This window comes from Neomonachus schauinslandi, chromosome 3 (genome assembly GCF_002201575.2).
Source record: "Neomonachus schauinslandi chromosome 3, ASM220157v2, whole genome shotgun sequence".
In the NCBI taxonomy this organism is placed as follows: Eukaryota; Metazoa; Chordata; class Mammalia; order Carnivora; family Phocidae; genus Neomonachus; species Neomonachus schauinslandi.
The window spans coordinates 159,282,299-159,289,042 of record NC_058405.1 but is presented as its reverse complement, the minus strand read 5'-3'; positions in this window follow the sequence as shown (position 1 = coordinate 159,289,042).

Below are 6,744 nucleotides of genomic sequence, written 5' to 3'. Positions count from 1 at the left end.
TAAGGCCGGCTTGCGCCTGAGCAGCCACCTCTTCCCAGAATGCAAGAATCCAGAGGAACAGGGGACAGGGTGTTTGGGGCAGGGGGCGGGGCGGGGGGACTGGGCCACCTGAGCTTTGGCTCTGGCTGTGTGACTTTGGATGGGTCATTTTGCCTTTGGGGCCTCTTTTACCACATTCCAAAATGAGGAAGTTGGACTGGATGGTAATAGCCTCTTCGTTCCGTATTTCAGAAATTTACAGATTTTTCTGGGTTCATTATGAAGACTTGAATGTTTTCATTCAGTAATATTGATTGAGCACTTCTGAGAGATCTGAAAACTGTGGGGTCCTCATCATGGCTCTCAGAGGGTCTGCTAAGCTAACTCTCATGGTTTCCCATCTACACTAGAATATGGTGGCCCTGAGCCCACCATATCCTACCCTCAGCAGCCTGGAAAACTCTAGAATCAAAGCCCTTTCTCCTGAAAGGCCCAGATGACCTTACCAAAGAGACAAACAAATCCTAGGGTCCTCAGCATGGTCTGGGCCCTGGAGACATAACTGCACAAAACACACTTAGCCCAGCCTTTTTGCTGTGAATCAACTGAAATGTTTTCTGATGTTCAAAGTAGAAAGAAAAAAAATCAAACACTGCTCTTCTTTGAAATTGTCTTTTTTCTTTCCCCAAATAGAATATAAGCTCTCAGAAGGCTGAGACCCACCTTAGAGCTGAGAGCATTAAAGGTGTCTGGAAGTGCCTCTTCACCTGTAGAGGGCCAAGTAAAGTACTATCGATGCCCTTCACTCCCACTTCATTCTGCCCATCAAGTCTGAGTGAGAACACAGCAACACAAGGAGTTAAATCCTAACCCAGGAGGGATTCCCTGATGTTCTTCCTGAGCATCGCCCCAAGCATTCATTCCACTGTTTTGTGACCAGTTCCTGTGCTGGGCTGGAGCTTCACAAGGGCAGGAGCACATCTTTCATGTCTGTGTTCCCAGAACCTACCACGGGAGGAGCAATATCTATGACCTCCAAACAGTTCCTACAAATCGACGAGAAGAAGAAAGCCTGTAAAGAGACAATGGGTCTGAACATGGAGTTCATTGACAGGGACTTGCTTACAAAGCCAAAGTGTACGAGGTGATGCTCAGACACTTTAATAATCTGAGAAATGCAAAATAAAGCAACATGATACCCACTTTCTACCCAACAGATTGGTGAAGGTTTGCAAGTGGGATCAGACCAAGGATTGGTGGGCAAGTTCTTATGTCGTCCTTATAGAGGATTGTGAAGACTGTCCAGCATGTAATACCCCATAGGGCTTAGAAAGTGGGACCTGGCAAAACATAGAACTTCAAGTGCCAGAGTGCTCCCTTAAAAAAAAAAGAAGCAGAATGAGCAAAATACAATCTAAATAATACTAATAAATAGTAATAATTGCAAGTACTTACTGAGAATTTCGTAGCGCCAGTCACTGTTGCAAGAGGTTAACGTATATTATCTCATTAAATCCTCAGGACCACCTCATGAGGTAGTACGAATTCCATATGATGCTGAGGAAACAGAAGCACAGAGAAATTACTTACTTGTTCCAGCTCATAGTTAAAAAAATAGTGTGTTCACACAAAACAACGATACATTTTGCAAAGATACAGATCAATTCAGGGATAGTTATCAAAAGATTTAGAGAGCTGTCTTTTGGGAGGCAGCGGGGGGGGGGGGGGGGGGCGGGGGGGGGGTAGGAAGTGGGGGGGGAGGAGATGGAAGAAAGTGCCAATGAGGCGGTGGGCGGCATCTGAGAGATTAACTCAACCCTCTGCCCAAATGGGAAAGAAAACCAATGAAGTAGGTAAAGGATGTCTGCTGGAATCTCCAAACTGATTGGGTGGGAGAGAGACACTGTGTCTGTATTTGAAGCAGCAGGGGAGACACTAAGAAGAGAAATGTAGCAGAGTATTGGAGATCCCTCAGAGTTAAAATGTAGCAAGGCCCTCTGCTGTGGTGCAGAGAGAAAGCCCACTCAGAGATGTGGGGCCCTGGCAGGATCCTGAGGTGTCCCCACTCTGCCCACTGAGTGAGTCCCGGAAACATGGTATTCAGAAGCCATTCTGCACCAGGCACTCACCTGCTCCACCCTGTCCCAGTGACATCACAGAGTGCCCGGGGCCAAGACCCCTGAACTGCCCAATTTCACCCAGACTCTTAAATCCTGTCCACCCAACCAGAGAGAAGTCCCTTGAAGGAGGGTGGGGATAGAAACACCTCCAGGAAGAAGTTTTCTTTTACTTTCGATAACTCCACTTTCTGCCTCCCTCAGCGGATTCACTTCTTGTTCTCCACATTCAGAATTTAGTAGCGAATTCAGCAGGGCTTTAAAAAAAAAAAATCCCAAGAGACAAGAGCAGAATCTGGTCTTCAGCAAGCAAGGAAGAAAATTCCTCAACAGAAAGATCTAGAAAATAAATTTGATTCCTAAAGTGAGAGGACAGAGATGACTCACTCGAACAAGAAATGTTTCTTAAAGGAACAGGTGTCCAATTTCCAACCATTCAGAAGAGGGACTTTGGCAATTTGTCAACATGTAAACTAACTGGTTAGTGAGGGGGGGCAGAGTATGCCACCCCAAAATATACCACTTTGCATATGAATTATTTTTAATTAGAGTTTCTTGAGAAATAACCAGTGCAAGAAGGACAGTTGGAACCTCCTTTTCCTCCTGAAAGCAGAAAATAAATCTCTGATGTGAAAGCTACCCTCCCTTAGCAGGAGGTAGAGAGACATCCTTACAACCAGAGATGGGAAGTTAGAGCTGAGAAGACTGTGTAAGCAAACCTTGTTGCTTCCTCACTAATTTACTACCCCAAGCCCAAACTTTTTCTCTTGTCAACTTTTCACAAATTTATTATTTGTCTAAAAGATACAAAAGCTGCCTGCTTGGGGGTGCCTGGTTGGTTTAGTCGGGTAAGTCTCTCTCTCTCTCTCTTTTTTTTTTAAGATTTTATTTATTTATTTGAGAGAGAGAGTCAGAGATAGTGACCGAGAGCATGATAGGGAGGAGAGGGAGAAGCAGGCTCTCTGCTGAGCAGGGAGCGCCTCGTGGGGCTCTATCTCAGGGTCATCGGACGGAGCCCCGCATCGGGCTCAGTGGGGAGTCTGCTTGAGATTCTCTCCAGCTCCCTCTGCCCCTCCCCCCATTTGCTCGCACATGCGTGTGCGCATGTGCCCGCACTGCCTCCCCCCTAATAAATAAATAAATCTTTAAAAAAAAAAAAGCTGACTGCTTCAGTCATTTCTTTGAGTCTGATATTTCTATGAGCTCTTATACATATGAAATTAACTTTATTATTCTCTTGTTACTCTGTCTTTTGTCAATTTAATTATTAAACCGGCCAAAGAACCTAGGAGGGAAGAGAAAAGCTCCCCGCCCCCGCCCCCCCCCCACACCTGGAAGCTGGACATGCTTTATCAGAAAGCATTTATACTGACTACACTTAATATTAATAACCCCTGTAATTTTCAAACCCCTGTAACTTAAAGACTGCCTGTGGCTAGTAAAATGCCATTCTCCTTTGAAAGGGGTCTGGGGAGAGGAATTGTCCTCTGTTCTCAAACCTCAGCACTGATGACATGCACCACCACCCGCCCCTACACACACACACACACCACCCATGGGTTCATATGGCAGGGGCTCTTCTAGGGTCCAAATGGGCCTCTAGCTGAAATGGGAGATCCTGCACAAGAAAACAGGTGGGTCTGGCCCAGTCCTAAGTAGGGGTAACAACACTGTTTGCCTTAGGCTGTGCTCTTAGGTTTAGTAGTAACCAGTGCTTCCTCCATCACTGAGCCTGGAGTCGTGGTAACATGCAGATTTGTCTCCCAGGCCCTCCCCAGCTTTTCCTCAACCTCTAACTCCTCCCCACCCTCTGCCCCTGTTTCCTGTTTGAATGTTTTTAAGGGCTTTCTGTCCTTTTGCTTTCACATCTTGCACATTTTAGAACCAAAACACTGGCAATAATACAATTCCTGTATGCTGTACCCTTAACTGGATTATCTCTAATTCACCTCACAGTGCGGGGGATTAGTCTCCCGTGTTATGGATGAGGAAACTGAGGCTCAAACACATACGCAGATTCAAACTCAATCCTGTTGGACCAAACACAAGGATTTTTCTGCTGAAACACACTAGTCTCCCTTCCCTAGGGAATTTGAAATGAACAATGTGGATGGAAGAGCAATAAATTTAAACTAAGCTGTTAGTCAATGTCTACACATGAATACACAACCACGGTTCTCAATATGACTGATCTGAGAACTAACTGGGAATGTTGAAAAAAATACCAATCTTCAGACCCCACCCAGCTTTGGAATTCCAACCTGAGCAGAATTATAAGAGAGAGAACAGATGGAGCACTTAAGAGTAGTGCCTGGGCCTTCAACAGTTGTCAGTAAGTATTTACTGCCATTGCTACCCAAGTTTACAACATCTGTATGATGGCTATAAATTATTAGACATATTGTACAGGGAAGCAAACAGTTCAGTGTCAAAGAGCTGATAAATGGCAAAGTCAGCACACAAACCCAGGAAGGTCTCGCTTGAGAGGCTCGTTCTCCCGTCTGCACCCAGGCCCGGCCTGGCATAAATGGATGAGTTGCTGGAGGCATCCAGGGGGCTGTGCTGAGAATGAACAGAGGGGTCTCAAGGGCTTCAGCTTGTATCATTTGTAAAGTATCGATCCTAGGCTCCCGCAGTCTTAGCTCTTTCTAAAAAGGGAGATGCCTGCGTGGCTCAGTCATTAAGCGTCTGCCTTCGGCTCAGGTCATGATCCCGGGGTCCTGGGATCAAGCCCTGCATGGGGCTCCCTGCTCCGTGGGAGGCCTGCTTCTTCCTCTCCCACTCCCCCTGCTTGTGTTCCCTCTCTTGCTGTGTCTCTGTCTGTCAAATAAATAAATAAAATCTTAAAAAAAAAGGGGGGGAGATGAATAATTAACAAGGGAAATGTGAACCTCAAGCTTGTTAAACTCTTCTTGCAATCTGCAAGGATCATTATTAATTCACTTGCTTTAACCAGTTTCTTGCTTCCATCTTGAGATATGTGTGTGAGGATTTGTATCAAAATGAATGATGTCCACAGTCCTCTGTGCCAGGGGAGGTGGCCCTCCCCTGCAACAGGACTTGGGGGAGCCAGTCCTCACCCACCACAGGGTAAGGACAGCCTTGTTTGCCAAATGCTTTCTACCTTCCTGAATCTCAGCTCCCACCTGAAGGCCTATTCCACAGACCTGTGTCTACTAATCTGCTAAGCAAGTTTGACCCTGTAAATACCTCTAAGAAAGCCTAGGATTAGAGCTCCTTCCAGCCAACTGTGGCATACCCTTCCCATTGATCTAGACTTGCACCAGAGGACATTAGTCCAAGACAAATACTATCCACGAAACAAAAATCCCCAGAACACGCATATTCTTTTGTTTGTTGCTTTTGTTGCTTCTTTATTAAGTGGTTATACCTGACCCACAGGCCAGGTGGTCTGGATTGGGGATTCGATTGGACCCCTCTCCGCCCTTCTTTGACCCTGGCAGCCAGCCTTGGCTCTGGCCCTAGACTCTTTTTAGGGAGTGGGAAGAGAAAAGAAAAGCGATTGCATTCCAATCAGTCTAGTTCATTCCCTCCTGGGCCTTGTAGGGACTCAATTAGTTATCCAAAATTTGTTAACAGTTGAAATTTTAAGTCTTTTGATTTTTGCTTCGATATCGAGATGATTAGACAGACAGTCATGGACAGAAGAGTTGAGAGTCACTGATTTCAATTTATATATTCTGACTTGCTGGTTGCCAATCCCTGCCTCCTCAACTTTTTGAAAAGAAACTACTGCAGACAAGAACACACACCACTGATCTAGGAAGGAGGAAACTGAGGTAATCGTTGGGCTGTGATGACAATATCCATGTCACCAACCTAATTTTTTCCATATTTTCTTGGAGGCCTGAGCATAAACAAGGTGAGGGGCCTCCATGTTCTTGCTTCACTATATGCCCACATACCCAAGAAATGGGGCACCTCAGACCCTGCAGACAAGTGTCAAGAGTCATTTAAAAAATTGTTTTACTATAGTAAAATACGCATATCATAAAATTTACCCTTCTAACCATTTTTTTTAAAGATTTTATTTATTTATTTGAGAGAGAGAGAATGAGAGACAGAGAGCACGAGAGGGAAGAGGGTCAGAGGGAGAAGCAGACTCCCTGCCAAGCAGGGAGCCCAATGCGGGACTCGATCCCGGGACTCCAGGATCATGACCTGAGCCGAAGGCAGTCGCTTAACCAACTGAGCCACCCAGGCGCCCCAAGATTTTATGTATTTATTTGACAGAGAGAGAGAGTTAGCGAGAGCAGGAACACAAGCAGGAGGAGTGGGAGAGGGAGAAGCAGGCTTCCCGAGGAGCAGGGAGCCCCATGCGGGGCTTGATCCCAGGACCCCAGGATCATGACCTGAGCCGAAGGCAGACGCTTAACCAACTGAGCCACCCAGGCGCCCCCTTCTAACCATTTTTAAGTGTACAGTTCAGTGGCATTAAGTACACTCGCATGGCTATACAAACTTCACCACGACCCAAGAGCCACTTCTAGTAATATAACAACATATTCATTAGGCACAATGCAGTTTCCTTTATTTAAAAAAAAAAAGATTTATTTATTCATTTGAGAGATAGAGAGCACGAGTGGGAGGAGGGGGAGAGGGAGAGAATCTTCAAGCAGATCTCCGC